We start from the raw sequence: 18,707 nt of genomic DNA on the forward strand, positions 1-18,707 counted from the left end.
GCCGTAAACATCGTACAAAAACAGAGATGGAGAGTCAATTGGTCAGGGCTTCACCAGATCATCCAATAATACTGGGTCAAAGTAGATCTTCATATCAGGAGCTGGTTCACTGCCCTCTCACGACAGTGAAAGGGGCCAGTGACATCCCCCCACGTCTGGAGGATAATTATCCCAGTCACCCTCTCACAGTGACTGGGGCAGATGACACCGACAATAAAGTCACAATAGTCCATCCTTTCATCTGGCGGATGACAAACAGCCCCCTCAGCACCTGCACACCATTTTGCCCAGTTCTCCTCCAGTTTGGGGTCGCACAAGAAGCCAGCAATTTGTAAAGTTATTAGAAACAATGTTGATAATCCCACAGGCACAAGTTCTTCTCTGGGGCGAAAGTAGGGATAGCAGACAAAAAACCCAGTCCAAGTCCAGGGTGGGTGGCCATCAAAGGCCAACACCCACACATACCTGAGGGAAGAAGGGGGGGAGAGAAAGCCACCCGAGGCGACCAATAGAGCCCTGGTCAGCCTCCCGCCTCTCCTGTCCCAAAACTCCCCAAATCCCCAGTCTCAGCTCTGATGACAAACAAACCCCGGATAACAGGGGTCAAGGCTCAAAAAAGAGCAGATGGTAATCCTGAGGGCAAGGCAAGGCTGTCCGTATTCCCCCATCCACCTGCTACAAGTTCTTTCCACAGCTGGATGATCCGTGGCTGCCATTGCCTTCCGCCGGCGCCGGCGCCGCCGCCACCGCCACGGCCGGCTCGTAACCGGCACCCTGGGCTCCCCATGGCACCTCCAGGACCCCCGAAAAACGTCCGAAGAGCGTCCCAGAGATCCGTGAGGGGCGAGGGGATGAAGGGCACCTCCAAGCCGCCGCCGCCGCATAGTAACGCCGCCCGCCGCCGAAACGCTCTGGCTTCCACTCCTCCCGGCACTGACAAGCCGGAAACAGCTGTTTTTAGAAGGCCGCCGCCCCATCTCCCGCGGCGGCTTCAAACAGCGCGTCCCGCCCTGCCCTGATATTCCGGAGGGCGAAAAAGCCCTCAGCAGGCAGGGTGGGCATTCCCCTCATTGGGACTGGAGCCGGAGATTGTTAAAGCGGCTCCCGAAGACCCCTGACACCAGCGACCTCTCCATCTCCTCGCGGAGCTCAGCCGACCGCCGCCATCTTGGGACAAGCCGGAAGTCTAATGTCTTGGACTCACAGTTTTGGACTCACAGCGACAGTTTCTATCTGTAGGAATCCAGGGGCCGCTACGTAGGATGAGGAACAAGTCTGATGTAGGTAGGGAAAAACATGAATTCTAGGAGAAGCTCCTGATAAGCCCCTTCTATGGCAGTGATGCCAATGAAGGAACATCTCTTCGCCTCATGATCCCCAGGGGTGCTTTTGAAAGAAGTTCAAGGCCTTTGAGGACCTGGCCTAGCTGGAGATCACCTAGCTCTCTCGGTCACACACTGTGAAGTGCCACCATTGGACCATGTTTGTTACGTTGATGATGTTGAAGCTGACTGTGCAGCCTGCAGAGCAGAGGTGGTATTCAGCCGGTTCGGACCAGTTCGGGCGAATTGGTAGCGGCAACTGCGGGTCGCTTTGCCCACCTGCCCGGCGTAATGCCATCCTATTTAGCCACGTTTTTTAGGCCGGGCGCAAGCACGGAAGGCATGCGCGAGAGCAAAGCGCATGTGTGGAAGGCCGGGCGCATGCGTGGAAGGCATGTGTGTGTGTGAGAAGTGAGGGTGCATGCACTGGGGGTGTGTGAACTGGTGGTAAGAATACTGGAAACCCACCGCTGCTGCAGAGGTCTTGAGGGCATTGTGGGATTAGATTTTTTCGGAAAGCTTTGACCCTGGCTGTAGGGCTGGTTGCAATTCGGAATCATAGTTCTTAATTTGCAGGCTTTAAGGCCGTGGTATAAGCCACCTTCAGAAAGCCTGATTCTGGAAATTTTAGAAATGAATATTTTTTTAAAAAAATAATAATAATTACAAATAAAGAAATGAAACATTTTTACACATATAATGTAATTAGGGCTGTTCACGGATTCCTTTTTGCTTCCTAATGTGAGGCTTCAATTAATTTCATTTGAACACATTTGCATACTTTCAATACCTCTATATAGAGGGGTTTTTTTTTTAGGATGCTTCAGTGTCAACCTCTTTTTCATTTCTTGTTGAAAGAAAATGCTGTTATATGTATTCATACATATGCAGAGAGAAAAAGTGTTATTAATTCCCAGGTTTGTCAGTAAAAATTCCCCATCAGCTATTAAAATCACGCTTTTCTTACTAATCAATTGAAATTTAAGCTGATTGCTGATCAGTGGTGCAGGTTTTAATCAGAAATGTTGCACCTTGATTTATTTTTTTTTATATTGTTTAAAGGGAGAACCGTTCATGTTCCTATGGGGTACAAACTACACCTAGGAACTCTTACTTCTGGGCCCCCACCTGCCACCAGTTTAGTTACTGAAAGCGTCTGGAGGGAAGAGTGGAGCATGACTGGAGCAGTTATAGCAGAAAGGACACGGCTGCTTTAAAGAGCTGGAGAGCTACTTCTCTGCGTGCTGGTGTTCACCACAGAACCTTTTGGGAATCAATCCAAACCACTGCACAGCTGTGATATGCCTGAGTGTGACACATTTCGAATAATTTACCACGCAGCAGATAGAAAATCAGCACATCAGAGGGAAAGATTTTTTTTAAAAAATCAGCTCAGTGAAAGGCGAGTTTTCTACCTGCAGAAAGGGTTTCTCTCCCTTGCAGTAGAGAATTCAGCCTATAATCTCAACTGAACTAACATCACCTTAAAAACAATTCACACCCCACCATTTGCTGATTCAGGAACTGTGATTTTTCAGATTACACTCGCAGAGTAACTTTGTGGTTTGTTACAACAGAAAGTGATGCATTCGGCCAAGCTTTTTATCCAGTGAACTGTCTTATTTGTACAGCTGCTGAATATAAAGGATGATGCCCTATTGCTTCCTACCACACCAGGGCAACAGGAAAGGTCTAATTAGAAGGCCCGTTCTAGACAGTGGTGGGATTCTGCCGGTTCTAGGGGGTTCGGCCGAACCCTTTGTTAAATTGCTGGCTCGCCCCGCCCCTTGCCCCGCCGCTCCACACCACTATTTATTGCCAATAAATAGTGATGGGCGAAGGGCGGGCAAACCAGCAATTTAACAAAGGGTTCGGTGTTTTTTTGTAATTTTATTGGCCCGCGGAGCTTCAGCATAGGCTAATTAGCCCTTGCTTAGATCGGCTCCCAACTCTCAGCTAATTTGCTCTCAGCTGTTTTGCTCACGGCTCTGCTGCTTGCTTGCAAAGAGTGCTGATTTTTTTCCCCCTAGCTATGCTGAAAAACGAAACAGAAAGTAAAGCAGGCTGTTGGCTTTGCTGTTGTTGCAACGTGGCAAAATGAGGCAGAGAGAGATTTCTTTTTCTTTTTCCTCACCAAAAATGGTAGGTGCAAACAATGGGAAATTTAGGGGAAAAGAGGAGAGTTCAAGATTTTAAAACACAAAAGAAAAAAAGCTCTATTTAACTAGGGAATTGTAATAATTGAGATACTATTAATTGTATATTGTGTTGAAAGCAGAAATGGTTAAGTTGTGGTTTGGCGGAATATATGGGGGAAATTATTTGGTTTATTATTATTGGTAAATATAATTAATTGATTTGTAAGAAATTGGATTGCATGGAAATAATTGGAATATTCATGTTCATATTGATTAATATACAAAAAAGGTAGTTATATAACTAATTGATTTATATTAAAATGTTGAATTTATATTAAACAACTGTAATATTATATAATTAACCAATGTGAGGATGGATATAAAAATAGATGACAATGGGAAGGGGTATAATGTAGAATAGAAGGGAAAAATTGAATTTGATTAAGATTAGAGATGAAGATGAAGGGTAATATTGGTTTTTTACAAAAATAGATGAGGAATAAATATGGCAAAAAGGAAATATAGAAATTGTAAATTTAATTGAAATGACTAAACACTGTTTAAATTTGTGAACCGGCCAAATACTCTGTTCAAAGAAAATACATTGTATGTTTGTATGTGTGTTTCTAATTATTGTTATTTATTCATATTTGTTCTCTTTTATTCTTTAAAGTTTAACAATTCATTCTTTATCTTAATATCTTTATATTTGTTTGGGGTTGGCTTTCTTCCCTTTCATCTTTTTTATTGTACAGCAATCTTTCTCCTCAAACCTACCACCTCTCTCTTTTCTTTCCTTCTTACTTTCTCTTCCCCCCCCTTCTTCTTCTCCTCCCTACTTCCTCTTCCTTTCTCCTTCTCCTCCTCTCTTCCTCCCTCTCTCACCCTCACTCCTACTCTAATTTCCCTTCCCTTCCTTCATCCCTCTCTATTGCTGTATCCTTTTATGCATTTGGACTACTCAGAGGGCTGAAAAAATTATTTCTGACTGGTCCTCGCACTTTTGACCAGTCCTCGAACTTACGACTGTCCTCACATTTTACGTTTTTGCCCTATCTTGTCACCATGATGAAGAGAAGCAGTTGTGAAATGAGTGACACGGTTGTTAAGAATGCCGCAACGGGCATAAATGTGAGGATGGTCATAAGTGCGAGGACCGGTCAAAAGTGCGAGGACCAGTCAGAAATGACTTTTTTCAGCCCTCTGTAGTCCCTATGCAGATAGCCACGCCCACTGGTCACATGACCAGCTAGCCACGCCCACCCAGTCACATGACCAGCTAGACACGCCCACCCGGTCACATGACCACCAAGCCACACACCCCAACTAAGCCACGCCCACAGAACCGGTTGTTAAAAAAATTGAATCCCACCACTGGTTCTAGAGACCCGGTGGCCTAGAGGTGGAGCTCTTGCCTCCCAAACAGGAGGTTGTGAGTTCGATCCTAGGCAGATGTAGGGTCTCCTGCTTGGACAGGGGGTTGGACTAGATGACCTGCAAGGTCCCTTCCAACTCTGTTAAATCTGTTAAATCTGTTCCTTTTAAGAGTCCTCCATCTGCAGCCATCCAGGCGTCTTCCGGCTGAATGAATGCAAGTGAAACTGTGATGTCATGTGCTCTCCCTGTGCCCGGCCAAAAATAACTGCCTAAACTCTAAGAACATCAAGACCTTCCTGCTAGGATAAAAATAACAGGATGCGGCCATCTGGGCTTGGCTGTTAGTAAACTGGAAATAGAACTACTCTCTCTACCTGCTCCTGGTTCCTCCTGACAGCACAGAGCAGGCTTCGATTTGTGGGATGTGGAATGTCTTAAGTCCTTTGATGGAAACCCTCTTCCTCCTCCTCCTCCTCCTCCTCCTCCTCCTCCTCCGGAAAATGACTTTGAGGAGAGAATGTCAGAGACGGTCATTATCTGTGATCACAACTGTATCCACTGACTTTCCTTGGACTACCTAAAGAGGATCTTCTCTGGATGCAGTTGGCTGGCTTGATGTGATGTCAAGCTGTGGACAGTTGTGCACCAGTTAAGGTTTTACTGGGGAATGTTTCGTGCCCCGTTCATGCTCTGAGTCCTCCATCCTCAGTGCATTTCCCGAAGACCAATTTGTATGCAAATTTTAAGGTTCATCCTCTGATGGGAATTGGAGGGGATCATGTTACTATTCACTACCGTTAGTGGGGTTTGCCAGACTGGAGATTCGTGAGATGGCAAAGCAGAGAGATGGATCCAATGTGTAAGTTAAGTTTCAAACAACTTTCTTTTCCATATGCTCACAAGCGGCTGGAAGGTCTCTCAGTTGGAAGAGAGCACTCCGCTTCCTCCTCTTTGGTATTTCTCCCACCAGAAAGACCATCAGCTCCAGTTGGGTTTCATCAAAGCCTCAAGAGCAGAGGTGGGCTGCTGGGGGTTCGCAGGGGTTCGGGAGAACCTCTAGCTAAGATTCTGTGCAGTTCGGAGAACCCCCAAATCCCACTCCTAACTGGCCCACCACACCCCGCCCCTCCCAGGAGTCATCACCCGGCCTGTTTTGGATGCAGATAAGTGCAGGGCATGCGCAGAGGCTCAGAAGCAGGGGTGAGATGCTACTGGTTCATCCAAATCGGTAGTAAAAAATGTAAAAAAAAAAGTTCTGACGATCAGCTGAGCGACGTGCAATCGTCGGAACTTTTTTTAAAAACTTTTTTCGCATTTTTTTACTCTTGTTTCACCAGAACCTTTAGTTAAAAATGCTTTAAAAAGTAAAAAAAACAAAAAGTTCCGACGATCGCACGTCGCTCAGCTGATCGTCAGAACTTTTTTTTTACTTTTTAGGCATTTTTTTACTACCGGTTTGGGTGAACAGATTGTAAAAAATGCTTTTAAAAAGTAAAAAAAAGGCTCAGATAATCACAGCTATGCCGCGCAATCGTCAGAACCCTTTTTTAACTTTTTTTTACACCATAGTTTATTACCCATTCGCACGCCACAGCTGATTCTCCCCCCCCCCACACACACACATGATGTTCTACTTAGCTTCCCAAGCTAAGGCACCGTGTTGCGGTGGTTCTCCTCCTTTCTCTCCGACCGGTCGCAGTTTGTGTTGGCAGGGGGGCAGAGGTCGACCTCGAGGCCTCTCATCTGTGGAGTGCCGCAGGGATCGGTCCTCTCGCCCCTTCTGTTCAACATTTATGTGAAGCCGCTGGGCGAGATCATCCATGGCTTCGGGGTGAGATACCACCAGTACGCTGATGACACCCAGCTGTACATCTCCACCCCAGGCCACCCCAATGATGCCCTTGAAGTGATGTCCCAGTGCCTGGAGGCTGTGCGGATCTGGATGGGGAGGAACAGGCTCAAGCTCAACCCTTCCAAGACTGAGTGGCTGTGGCTCCCGGCATCCCGATATAGTCTCCATCACATATTGGGGGCGAGTCTTTGGCCCCCACAGAAAGGGCTCGCAATCTGGGAGTCCTCCTGGATATGCAGCTGTCCTTGGAGGAACATCTGACAGCTGTAACCAGGGGGACCTTTTGTCAGGTTCGCCTGATTCGCCAGTTGCGGCCCTTTCTTGATCGGGATTCCCTGTGCGCAGTCACTCATGCCCTCGTCACCTCTCGCCTTGACTACTGCAACGCTCTCTACATGGGGCTCCCCTTGAAGAGCACCCGGAGGCTCCAACTGGTCCAGAATGCAGCAGCGCGGGTAGTGATGGGAGCAGCATGGCGCTCCCATGTAACACCGCTCCTGCGCGAGCTGCACTGGCTCCCAGTGGTCTTCCGGGTGCGCTTCAAGGTGTTGGTTATTACCTTTAAAGCGCTCCATGGCATCGGGCCTAGCTATCTTCGAGACCGCCTGCTGCTACCGACGACCTCCCATTGATCTGTCCGCTCCCACAGAGAGGGCCTCCTCAGGGTGCCATCAGCCAATCAATGCAGGCTGGTGACCCCCAGGGGGAGGGCCTTCTCTGTGGGGGCACCTACCCTCTGGAATTAGTTGCCCCCAGAGATAAAGAGAATCCAAGACCTCAGTGCCTTCCGCTGTGCCCTTAAAACCCACCTTTTCCAGCAAGCCGGGCTGGTTTAGGAAGAAATTTTAAATGTTTTAATTGGTTTGTATTTTTAATTTTGGGCCAAATTTATGTATATTTTAATTGTTTTTTAATATTTGTATTTCATGTTTTTTAATTCTGGCTGTACACCGCCCTGAGTCCTCAGGGAGAAGGGCGGTATATAAATTTAAAAATAAATAAATAAAAATAAATAAATAAATAACGATCAGGCAACTCAGCTTGGATCGTCAGAGGCTTTTAAAAGAAAAAATGCCTCTGACAAGCAGGCAACTCAGCTGGGATCATCAGAGCCTTTTGAAAGCATTTTTTTACAATCTCTTCCCGAAGAGGTTGTAGAAAAAATGGTTTTAAAAGTAAAAAAAAAAAAAATTGGCCATGCCTACCCAGTCATATTAACCCCCCCACCAAGCCACGCCCACAGAACCGGTAGTAACAAATTTTAGATTTCACCACTGCCATAAAGCGTCTGATCATAACTGCAACCTGCCTGAGATTAAGGGACACTTTAAATTTCAATTAATCAAAATGGTATCAATTTATCAGAATAAAAACAGCTTTTAAATGCTGATTAAAAATTAAATCAGCCATCTGTTATCCCTAGGGAGTCTTTTTTTAAAGAGCTGTAATTCAGCTGAAAGTCAAAGAAGTAATCTTTTTAACACAAGCAATTCTTAGGCTAGAAAGTATTGATTGAAATTGTTTCTAGGCTCCCAAATAGACTTAAAGGTACGGACTGTTTCACCCTGAATGAGTCAGTGGGTCATTAGAAAAAAACTTTTAGAAATTTGCAAAGGCTTTCAGAATATTTTGTGCAAGGACCAGCTGTGGCATTTCCTAAATAAAAGCAAGTGTGTGATTGTTCTGCATTTCTGTGTCTCTCTGTGTGTTAATTAGCAAGGGTGAAAGGTAAGATATGCGATGAGTGTGTGGCAGCCAGAAGAAATCAAAATTTGCCTGGAGATTGTCATGTTGCAAGAATTCCTTGGTTGTTTATCTGCCGTCACAGTCAAGTGCCCACATCTCGTGACTGGGTTATTAATGGTGCTTCAAATTTGGCACAGGAATCCTGGGGAAAATTTTGCCGATACCAACAAGTCAGCATTAAGCAAGACACGTGACTTGGACTGGAAAAGCCTTTTCTTTCCCTGGGAGCCAAAGGCTCCGTTTCCCCTTCAGACTCGGGAGCTTCAAGGCCTGAGGAGCACCTGTTGGCCGAGGAGATGGCCACTCTTTTGGCTGCAGCAGTGCTGAGAAACAGGCGCAGACTGAGAACAGGATGACTTCATGGGGTGGGACCCTTCAGAAGGAGACACACAACTCTCAGCCATCTGACCCATAGGGCAGATGGGGTCCGTGAGAAGGCAAAGCCAGGCTTGGCTGGTGTTGCAGGCAATGTAGTGGCCTCGGCTTCTGGTTTCCTCCCAGTCCTTCATTTACTTATTTTCTTAATTGGCAGTCTCTGTGTCTTCCCCAAAAACCCAGAAGGAGGAGATGAGTCAAGGAGGACTATTTATGCAAGACAAATGGTCCACAACCAGGCACCAGGCACAACCAGGCATGACCTGAATTACATCGCAAGGGGATAATTGATCCAAGTGGAGTTTCAAATCAGAAGCTCCTGGGCAGGTCTGACTCCCTGCCTCACCAGCCTCCTCACGGCAGGTGTGATTTTAAGGCTCCAGGGGGGATCTTAGGGATAAAATCTTCCTTTTTAGAGGGGCTTTGCTGAGAGTACAAGTTCCTGTTGCCTTAATATGCAGGAAATCCTTGACCCATAGCAGTTCATTCAGTGACCATTCAAAGTTACAGCGGCTCTGAAAAAAGTGACTTATGACCGTTTTTCACACTTATGACAGTTGCAGCATCCCCATGGTCACATGATCAAAATTTCTGATGCTTGGCAAGTGGTTCATATTTATGACGGTTGCAGTGTCCTGGAGTCATGTGATCAGCTTTTGCCACCTTCTGATAAGCCATGTCAATGGGGAATCCAGATTCACTTAACAACCATGTTGCTAACTTAACAAATGTAATGATTCACTTAACAATCGTGGCAAGAAGAGTCGTAAAATGGGGCAAACTCACTTAGCACATGTTTCACTTAGCCACATAAATTTTGGGGTCAATTGCGGTCTTAACTCGAGGACTTCCTGTAATTGGCTTTAGAAGCTACTTTTATTTATTCAGGCGGCTCAGTGGTTAAGACGCTGGACTTGTCAGCTGGAAAGCCAGCAGCCAAGGTTTAAGACCCGAGTTCCACACAACTGGGTGAGCTCCCATCCTCACCCCACTTCCTACCAATCTAGCAGTTCAAAAGCATGCAAATGTGAGTAGATAAATAGGTACCACTTCAGTGGGAAGGTAACAGCACTCTGTGATGTCATGCTGGTCACATGACTGCAGACAGTGACATCTTCAGACAGTACTTGGCTCTATGGCTTTGAAACTTGAGAAATGAACACCGCCCCCTATAGTCAGCAATGGCTGATTGTCTTTTTTGCCTTTTATTTATTCAGTCACCAAATGAATAATGCTTCTTTCTTTGCATATAATTCTTATTATCTTGAAAAATTGTCATTACCTGCCTTGAGGTTTCTTAATATAAACATTTAAAAGAAACTTTAACAATTTAAGATTAGGTTGGTTTTTAATGTCCAAAGAAAGAGTCCTCAAAAGTATCATTTCACTGGGTTGCTAACAATTCTGCTAGAATTTCCCAAACTGAAGTTCTTTATGTCTGTGGGTTCATGTAAGCATGCATTCACACTGTTGAAGTTGTGTGTTTTGCATAGGTGAACACGAGTTGACACAAGCCATGCTCCAAGTGTAACCTCTTTCTTCAAATTCAGATGCATGCATTCTGTCTCTTGAAGTGGCTTTCCGAGTCAAAATAAGAACCAAATAAGTTTAGATGCATTTAGGTTGGGACTTCATAACCTCTCATTGGACAGAGATAATATTTTCCAAGTGTTTCCTGTTGCCAACACAGAGACTTTCCATTCCTGCTTTTCTGGGTCCCGCCCACTGGTGGAGTTCAAATTTTTTTACTACCAGTTCTGTGGGCGTGGCATGGCTTGGTGGCCGTGGTTTGGTGGGTGTGGAAGGGGAAGGATACTGTAAAATCTCCATTCCCACCCCACTCCAGGGGAAGGATACTGTAAAGTCTCCATTTCCTCTTGATCAGCTGGGACTTGGAAGGCAGAGAATAGATGCGGGTGGGTCCAGACAGAATTTTTACTACTGGTTCTCCGAACTACTAAAAATTTCCGCTACCGGTTCTCCAGAACTGGTCAGAACCTGCTGAAACCCACCTCTGGTCCCGCCTCACAATAATTCTCTCCCAGGGCTGTGGGTCTCAAGAGAAGGAGGGGACATCAATGTGGACCACCAGAGAAGACTCAACCCATTCTCAAGAAGGTCGTTTTAAGTGGATTTTCCCTGAGTGGGCATTCAGGGTTCTCTTTTCCAGAATTATTGGAGCAACCTTACTCCTACTAATACAGCTCTCCATTTACGCTGCATAATAGCCCAACCAGAAGTTTTAGATTGGCAAGTTTTAAAGATTTAAAATATTACGAAAATGATACACAATTCCCACTGTGCTTTTCTGCAGCTGGAGGCACCGTTGTGTTTGATTCTCGAAAAGCTCAGTTGCAGACAGAATGAAAGGATGAAAGAACAAAAGGGGGAAAGATAATCACTGCAAGTTGTGTTCTCCTTTTTTAAAGTTAAACTATATTTTTAAAAGTCATTGATTCTTTTTTTTTAGGATCAAATGTATTTAAGGGGGAAATATGTGGTAAAATTAACACCTAAATGTAGAACGCAGAAAAAAGAAACTTACACAAACCACAAATATCTAAAAATCACAGGGATTGCAAACTGGCTACTCCAACTATCCCAGGGCGATACTGGAGAAGACGACACAACCCTGGTTACGCACAATTGCAGAAGCCCTCATTTTACCTCATGTGTAACTAAGAAAGCCGATTTCTCTGATTAATCTTTCCAGACTACCCCAGAGTCTGCTGTAATGTGTGAGGAATCTGTCTATCTCCAGAGGTCCAGATTGAGAAGAAAGAGTTTCAGCATGTGTATGTGCATCTCCTCAGGGGTGGGCTTCAAAAATTTTAGCAAGGGGTTCTCTACCCGGTTGCTGGGTGGGCGTGGCCATGGTGGGCGTGACCTAATCGGCCTCTTGCATCATGGCAGGGGTGCGTTTTTGCCCTCCCCTGGCTCCGAAGGCTTTCCTCGAGCCTCTGGGAAGGCGAAAATGGTCTCCCAGGCTCCGGAGGCCCTCTGGAGGCACCCTCTCTGAGCCTCTGCACACGCCCTGCACTTACCTGCATCCAAAACGGGCCGCATGGGGACTCCTGGGAGGGGAGGGGCAGGATGGGCAGGGCCAGCCAGGAGTGGAATTTGGGGGTTCTCCGAACTGCACAGAATCTTAGCTAGAGGTTCTCCCAAACCCCTAAGAACCCCCAGCAGTCCACCCCTGCATCTCCTCTTCCTCCTCCTCCTCCTCCTCCTCCCCTCCCCTCCCTCCCTTCCTTCCTTCCTTCATCAGAGACCCAGATGCAAACTGCAATTCACTTTCAAAGATTTTCTGTGAGAAAGTCTGATACAAAGACAGAATCATAATCAACCTTGAGCTTCAGGGATATGCCAGGCTGCAAAATTAAATTTTAAATCCTATCATAGGGAGATGAATATCTATTAACATAGTACAGAGAAAGCATTTTCCAGGGCACATGTATAAAATGTTTCTGTCATCTGTCCCAGGAGAATTACTATCATAAGGCAGAATGGAAGTTTATTTTAAGCGGCTACATGTAAAATGTCACAAAGCCAGCTTCTAATTTTGCATTCTTATTCCCCCCCCCCCTTCATTTCTTTATAGGCCTTTGGTCCTCCAGGGAGTATGACAAACCCACATAATGTATCAGAATACTGGAAATTACATTTGCAACTCCAATATAGCTGAGAGATGTGTTGAAAAGAGAGAGAGAGAGAAAAAGCACTCTACACCCAGAGAATGCCGTGTTAACTATTCATCTAAGAAATCTTCAATCTGTGCATTATTCATTGGAAAAGTGGATTTTAGATTACTCTGCAGGGGTTGGCTTCTGAATTCTGAACTCACCGTCTTCATCTTCCCTGAAGAAGGGGGGAGAGCAGAACTTGCAGCAAGAATTTGGTAAAACCATCCTCCCCTGCCACAGCTCCCTTTCTACCTCCAGACTCTGATGTGGTACAGAATTATGGCCTCTGAGTCCACAAAGGCACGGCTGCCCCACTGAAAGCCAAGGCAAGGAGTGGAAGGATGGCTGCCAGATGGCCTGGGCACATGGGGGCTTGGGAGTCCCAGTCCACTTTGTGTAGGACATCAACGGTGAGTTGCCACAAAGGTAGTCCAGTGGTGGCAGCTGCTTCCCATATATAGGTCTCTGCTTGAGAGCAGCAAATCTTCTGAATAGAATAGAATAGAATAGAATAGAATAGAATAGAATAGAATAGAATAGAATCATAATTAATAGAAATAGAATAATTAGAATAGAATAGAACAGAATAGAATATAGAATAGAATAGTATAGTATAAGGAATAGAATAGAATAGAATAGAATAAAATAGAATAGAATAGAATTTTTTATTGGCCAAGTGTGATTGGACACACAAAGAATTTGTCTTGGTGCATATGCTCTCGGAGTACATAAAAGAAAAGATACGTTCGTCAAGAATCATAAGGTACAACACTTAATGATAGTCATAGGTTACAAATAAGCAATCAGGAAACAATATCAATATAAATCGTAAGGATCCAAGCAACAATATTACAGTCATACCAGGGGTGAAATGCTCCCGGTTCGGACCGGCTTGGGTGAGTAGGTAGAGATGGCGGTGGGCAGTTCGGAGAACCGGTAGCAAAAATCCCTGCCCCCGCCCCCCATGCCCAGCTGAGCTGCACAATCATCAGAGTTTTTTTTTCCTTTTAGATGGCTGTGACCAGCCAAGCTCTGACATCCCAGCTGAGTTGCCTGCTAATCAGGCAACTCAGCTTGGATCGCCAGAGCCATGTAAAAGAAAAAAAGTTTCTTTTTTTCTCCCCCCCTACCTCAAGCCTCCAGCTTGCTTACCTTAGCTGCTGGTTGCATGACAATCGCAATCCATTGCATCAGCAATCTCCCTGCCTGCAATCAAGCTCATCGGTGAGCAGCTCTTTCTGCAACTTTAAGACTTGTGGACTTCAACTCCCAACAAAGCTGGCTGAGGAATTCTGGGAGTTGAAGTCTACAAGTCTTAAAGTTGCCAAGGTTGGAGACCCCTGTTCTATTGGGTAAGTTTTTTTCCCCTTTGGGAGCTTTAAAAATAGTTAATTGGGGGTTTTTTTAGTTGTTCTTTTTTTAGACCTAGCCATTTAAAGTTTAGAAAGTTTTAAATTTAGCTGCTTTTATATAAAAATAAAAATAAAATAAAATAAAATAATATTTGTGCAGCTTTGTGAGATTTAGTTTGTTTCTGTAGTGTTTCACTCTAACTACACAAACACACAAAATCTCACAAAGCTGTATGTGGAATTTTGTGTGTGTAAAGTGTGAAAGTTGGTTTTTTGGGCTTTTTATGGCTGTGTGAGGTTCCTGCTTGTTGCAGGGGCCATTTTGGATCTAGCACAGCTGCTTTTACATTGTGGGTGAGCCAGTTGAGTTGTGTTGTGTTGTGTTGTGTGTGTGTAAAGTGTGAAAGTTGTTCTTTTGGGCTTTTTGTGGCTGTGTAAGGTTCCTGCTTGTTGCGGGGCCATTTTGAATCTAGCACAGCTGCTTTTACATTGTGGGTGAGCCAGTTGTGTTGTGTTGTATTTTGTAGGTTAAAAAAGGGCAAAGAAGTGACATTGACTTGGCCACGCCCACCCAGTCACCTTACCACCAAGCCCCGTCCACTAATTAAGCCACGCCCACAGAACCGGTAGCAAAAAAATTTAGATTTCACCCCTGAGTCATACAGTCATAAGTGGAAGGAGATGGGTGGTGGGAACGATGAGAAGATTAATAGTAGTGCAGCCTTAGTGAATAGTTTGACAGTGTTGAGGGAATTATTTGTTTAGCAGAGTGATGGTGTTCGGGAAAAAACTGTCCTTGTGTCTAGTTGTTCTGGTGCGCAGTGCTCTATAGCTCGTTTTGAGGGTAGGAGTTGAAACAGTTTATGTCCAGGATGCGAAGGGTCTAAAATTCAGAGGATCTGACCTTTGAATGGACTTGACCAAACTTTGTTATCTCTTATTATTCCATAAACATTCATCTCAAAACTAGCCAGTATGTTTTGTGTAGGACTCAACATGCACATGAACATCAGACAGAACCATCCGTGTAAACTCGAAAACTGGATTTTTTTTTTTAATTTGATTTATATGCCGCCCTTCTCCGGAGACTCAGGGCGGCTTACAAAGAGTTAAGCAATGGCCTTCATACTTTTGTATATTTATACAAAGTCAGCTTATTTCCCCCACAAACTGGGTCCTCATTTTACCTACCTTAGAAAGGATGGAAGGCTGAGTCAACCTTGAGCCTGGTGAGATTCGAACTTACAGTAATTGCAGACAGCTGGTGTTAATCACAATGCTGTCAGTCTGCTGAGCCACCAGGCTCAGCAGACTGGCTGTGGCTGCTCCAAACAATTAATTTCCAGTTCCCTGCCTACCATACCCTAAATGCTTGAGCTGAGTTGTACTGCTTGATATTTGTAACATCTTCTGCATGATGTCAGAGTCTTCTCAAGAAGAGACACGAAGCATTCACGTCTTGATATTAAAACCACATGTCTCAAGCGTGGGAACATTTTCGTTGGTGGAGTAACTTGGTCACACTCTTCCAGTGTGCTGGGCAGAAGATGAGCTTTCTGTCTTCTTGTTTTGAAAGTAATATGTAATAATATTTTTTAAAAAAAACACTTCGTTTAAGTCGGCCCATTCCATCAAAGGGTTTTCCAGATGTGTCTCCATGATAATTTATACATATCTATGAAAATTAAAGTAGACGTTTTATATTTTAACTGAGTGTTCCTTCTTTAGCCAAGTCTTAGAAGTTTCCTGGCCCAGCCACAGCTGCTTCCTTTCACAATTCATTTCTGCCAGAACAAAAAGGGAGGAAAAAACAATGTTTTTCTCCATGTTTTTTTTTCTTGCTATTTTATGAGAGTCCATGAAGATTTCAGGCAAAAATGAAATTGGATATTTCGGGGGGGGGGGGGAAGAATGCTAAAGCCTCATTGTCAATCTGGGGAGATTTGTGGGGGGGGAGGGAGGGAGGGAGGGAGGGAGGGAGGGAAGGAAGGAAGGAAGGAAGGAAGGAAGGAAGGAAGGAAGGAAGGAAGGAAGGAAGGAAGGAAGGAAGGAAGGGACCCATCCAATTTCTGGACACTCAGGGCCAGAAAAAATTTCCCAATCTCTGTGTTCTAGCATGCTTTCCTAAACTGCACTGGAGCTTCCAGCCAGAGAGAGACAAAACAGCAGAAGAGTTTTCCAGATTGATTCATGCGCACAAAAAGCAGGGAAGGCAAAAGCGATTCAGCCATCCTTGGCAGGTTCTCATATTTAAATACAAACTGCATGCATAACCTTCTACTTGGTACCTGCCTGGCTCTGTTTTCTCAGTGCTTACATGTAGCTATAGTATTTAGTTCTCTGGGAACTAAGCAGCAAGACCAAAACTCGGAGTCCCAGACGAGGACAGATCAGACGTGACAGGCAGCACCTGCAAGGGTTTTTGGTATGCCCAACGTCCCACCACATCTGTATAGCAATAGCACTTAGACTTATATGCTGCTTTAAAGTGCTTCACAGCCCCCTCTAAGAGGTTTACAGAGTCAGCCTCTGGCCCCCAACAGTCAGGGTCCTCATTTTACCAACCTCGGAAGGATGAAAGGCTGGATCAACCTATAGGTCCCCCCCATTATACAAAACTAAATATTTATATGCTTATAAATACACATATACAAATAAATAAACAATGTCTTTCAACCCAACCTAAGCTAAGGGATTTCTTTTTATTCAGACAACAGTAGCAACATCTGTATTTTACGATCTCCCTTTACATACAGGTAGTCCTTGACTTGTAGTCACAATTAACCCTGGAATTTTGGTTGTAAGTCATTGTGATGTTAAGTGAGATGCCCATGTGACTGTCTGGGGAGGGCCCCTCGCATCTTCTTGGGTTGGATAAAATGTATTGGACTAACACCTGAACAAGCCTTCTCCCTTCTTATGCTTTGGTCCATTTAAAATTAATTCAAAATTGCAATAATAAAAGAAGAATCAACCTCTTCTAATTCAACAAACACGAATTTCTCCTCATCTCAAAACATCATGAAATACTGTCTTCTGAATTAGCAGCAGCTTTGTGCCAAAACAGAGAGTTGTGATACATTAAAAGAATTAATTTATTGTATGTGTTTCTGTGAGTTAGGAATCATGTCTACAGATGCAGTAAACTCTAATTAATCTAGCTAGATGCTATAATAAATGTGTTACTTTTCTAGGTGATATAAAATTCTACCCTTGAAGAGTATTCAGGAGCTACAGCTGGTGCAGAACTGGGGTTCTGTGGACCCCTGAGGTAGCACTTACAACCCCATTGTTGCACAGGCTTCATTGGGTACCAGTTTGCTTCAGGGTCCAATTCAAAATGTTGGTTTGGGCTTGTTAAAAATAAACAGGGGTAGGAGTAGTGCTCAGGAAAAGAAGAATAGTAAATACCGATAGTATGTGTATATATAAAGCAAAGATCAGCAAGTCAACTGGACAAAGACCCTTCAGACAGCACGAGCTGCAAAATGACCCTTTCAAGGTAGAGAAGGAAACCATGGGAAGCGTTCACAGTGGCTTGGAGGCAGGAGGGCAGTGGGAGGTCCCCTCTAGAGGGCCCTCTGATCTGTTCCTGCCCTCTAGAAGCACCTGGTGCCTCCTTTTGATAACATAACGGGTGAGAGAGAGAGCTGAAGGGAACCATTAGTGCTGCATTGATTTTAGTAGTCTAAGAATGATGCTTCCTGCTCACGTCTCTTTTTCAAAGATGGGCCAAGGACAGGGACGTCCAGAGGCTGCGACCAAAAGAGACGAGATGCTGGCAATGAAGAAGTGTGTTTATCATGTGCATCTCACAGACAGCACATTTAAAGAACAGCTTTGAACGTCCCAATCGCAGTCGCCATCCTGACTCCACTGGTGGAGGAGAAAACCTTTCCAGAACAGGTTTCACAGAGATTTCCTGACATCTAGCAGAGTTTTATTGTTGTGTGCAAACAATCTCGTTGTTTCTAAATATATTTTTCTTTTATTGCGGTCACTCTGACCACACGTTAAAGCCTTTGCCTTCACATTTCACAGTCTTGCCAGGCTTCTCTCGCATCACTTCCTTTATCTTAAAGTAATAACTTGAAATAGATGCAACATTATAGTCAATGAGAAACAATGAGGAAGGCTGCACCCAGCAACCCTTCTGGAAAATCCATGCCAAAGCACCTAAGGAAGAGCTCCGGTCTGCAGACGTCGGCGCCACCTCGTGGTCTGAGGTGGAATAGTCAGGGACTGCAAAGAGACAACTGGTTTACATTACAAAACGAAGTGAAAAAGTTGTCCTTGGTGACAAGTCTGAGAGTCATAGCCTGTATCAAGCTCAAATGACCCCAAGTGTAAAATCAAAAAGCAATGCATGTTTAATTCAACCATTTGATCTTTCCCCAAGCAATACGAAGGGTCAACTGATTTTAACTTACTCAGTCACAAAATAGAATTGAATTGAATTCTTTATTGGCCAAGTGTGATTGGACACACAAGGAATTTGTCTTTGGTGCATCTCAGTGAACATAAGGAGAATAAAATACATTCATCAAGAATAAAAAGATACAAGCTATCAAATCGTACTAGGAAACAAATAAAAACAATATAAATTGAAAAATACAAGCAACATGGTTATAGTAATAAGTGGGAAGAGATAGATACTAGTAAGGAAGAGAAGAATAATAGTAATACAGTCTTAGTAAATTATTTGACAGTGTTGTGAGAACTAGTTGTTAAGCATTATATAAATCTATTTATTATATAATTATTATATATTTATTATATATTATATAAATCTTACTAATTGTTAAGAAGAGGGAAAAGGCAAAAAGAAGCAGAAATCAACAGCATGAGAAAAACATGGTGGG

The sequence above is a fragment of the Pantherophis guttatus genome, chromosome 6, assembly GCF_059756535.1.
Source record: "Pantherophis guttatus breed Tessera chromosome 6, ASM5975653v1, whole genome shotgun sequence".
Classification (NCBI taxonomy): Eukaryota; Metazoa; Chordata; class Lepidosauria; order Squamata; family Colubridae; genus Pantherophis; species Pantherophis guttatus.